This window comes from Loxodonta africana, chromosome 1, assembly GCF_030014295.1.
Source record: "Loxodonta africana isolate mLoxAfr1 chromosome 1, mLoxAfr1.hap2, whole genome shotgun sequence".
Lineage (NCBI taxonomy): Eukaryota > Metazoa > Chordata > Mammalia > Proboscidea > Elephantidae > Loxodonta > Loxodonta africana.
Window position 1 is genome coordinate 81441775 of NC_087342.1, and position 2024 is coordinate 81443798.

The window sequence follows — 2024 nt, forward strand, 5'->3', positions numbered from 1 at the left end:
GGAAGTATTCAGCATACCTGTGACACGTTCACCTTTTATTTGTAGTAGTCCCCCACTAAGGCCAGGGTCCCAAGGCAATTCTCAGTTTACTCGAATATCTTTTTTTTTTTTTTTTTAGTTTTCCTTATTGTTGCCTTCTTTGTCAATATTTTAAAAAACTCGTTCTTTATTTATTTTGCATGCTTGGCATGAGAACGATAACATAACCAAGACTGTATGCAGAACATACTACTAACGACAAGATGTACAGCCAAAAAAAACATGAGGGTCTTAAGTGTGGTTCATCGTAACTCAAATACGGCCTAAGTCGGAAACTACCTGTATCTATTTTCCGTTTTCATAGAAAAATCTTTCCCTGCTTCTTCACATGTGTCTACCTCTTTTTGATGTTAACTGAGGTTCCCAGTAACAGTTTTATTTAAAGATTTAAAATAAGGAGGAAAATGGAGTAAGGAAATACAGGAAAATTCATATTATGGAATATCAATTGGGAATGTGTTAGTTCTAGTTATTTCTTCTCCTTTCGTATTAGGAAAGCTTCTAATTCCCTGACAGTCTTCGTTACCTTGCCCAGAGTCCACGCTGCTCCCTCATCTAAAAAGACTCAGGGCCTACAGCCGTCCATCTCTCATTTTTAGACGGAGCACCGGTACAGAAATCCGTGGGCATTAAGGGGGCTTCTCTGCTTTTGCTCCATCCTTTGTCCCAGAAAACACAGTGAACTAAAGAAAACTTTCCGGGGGACCCTTCCCCCATCCCTTTTTCTGCCTTTCTGTCTTTATGATAGTACTAATGGGAGCCAAAGTGAACCACCTGTTAATGTGCAGGCTTTTGTGTCTGGTGTTTCAAGCGATTCCGTTGGGATCCGGTTCTTCATTTCTTTTCTTTATTAACGTCTTCCTTGGGTTGTCACAGTCAAATTAGGGGATGTAGAGGCTCACAGCCTGTGAATGGAAGAGCACTCAAGGGAATCCACCGGGTTATGTTTTTCCTTTGTATGTGTGCAGGAATGATATGGAAAATATTAGGAGAACTACATCGGTATTCCTTCAGGGGAAAAATTAAATAAAACGGTTGCTGTTGAGTGGATTCCGACGCATAGGAACAGTATAGGACAAGATAAAACTGCTCCATAGTGTTTCCTAGAATCTGCCAGTTGCCCTTTGGTTGGTAGCCCAGTTCTCAACTAGTGGACGACCCGGGGGCTCTTTCCTGAAAGAATGACTTTAAACACTGTTTAAAAAGAGGAAAACTCTGGACGTGCTGGGGATCCATCCCTAAACCTCTTACATACAAAGCATGCGTTCTACCACTGAGCTGCGCCCTCCTTCCGTACAAGTTTTTGCTTAACTTTATTTACAGTTAGTTTTTATTAGAATCCTAAAGCCTTGGAATGCAACTGTTATTAAAAAAAAAAAAAAAAAGGATGATAATAGTTATGCAGAGGTCAACAGAACTGCCGAAACCCGGGATTGAACCAAGGACCTTTAGATCTTCAGTCTAACGCTCTCCCAACTGAGCTATTTCGGCTGCCGTGTGCGGGAGGGGCGCGGGGGTGCCAGTTTAGTTATACCTTAAAGTATTGTTTACAGGACTTGTACGTTTGTAAATGTAAATCTCATGCAATATTATCTACTCACAAACCTGAAATTCTGTGAGGTCTGTTGCCATCCACGTCTGAAAAGTGTTTTCCAATTTTTGAAGACTGTGGATGGGTTGGTAGAGGAGGAGTGCCAGGAATGGAAAGTAAAACAGGAAGAAGCTTCTCTGCTTGATAACCTCAGGCTGTCCCACGCTCCAAACACTACTCAGAAAACTAAGGAAATTCCTAAAGAAATGATCGAGGCTGTTCTTTCTCTCCTCTTTCAGTCCTTCTTTTTCTGTGTTCTTCTTAGTGACACTGTAATGGGGAACAGAGGGTTACTGAGCACATTAGTGTGAAGGGCTTCTTATTCTGGAGTAGAAATGGGGAAACATAATCCATCAAACAATGTGTTTATTTCCATACGAATACGCAAAAAGTG

At 41.1% G+C, this 2024-nt stretch overlaps 1 non-coding gene across 1 annotated transcript; it reads right to left on the reverse strand.

Annotated features, from left to right (window-relative positions):
* Nucleotides 1-1457: 1457 nt before the first annotated feature.
* TRNAF-GAA (transfer RNA phenylalanine (anticodon GAA)) lies at nucleotides 1458-1530 on the reverse strand. Its single transcript has one exon. It is a non-coding gene; the product is annotated as a tRNA-Phe (tRNA).
* Nucleotides 1531-2024: the final 494 nt, after the last annotated feature.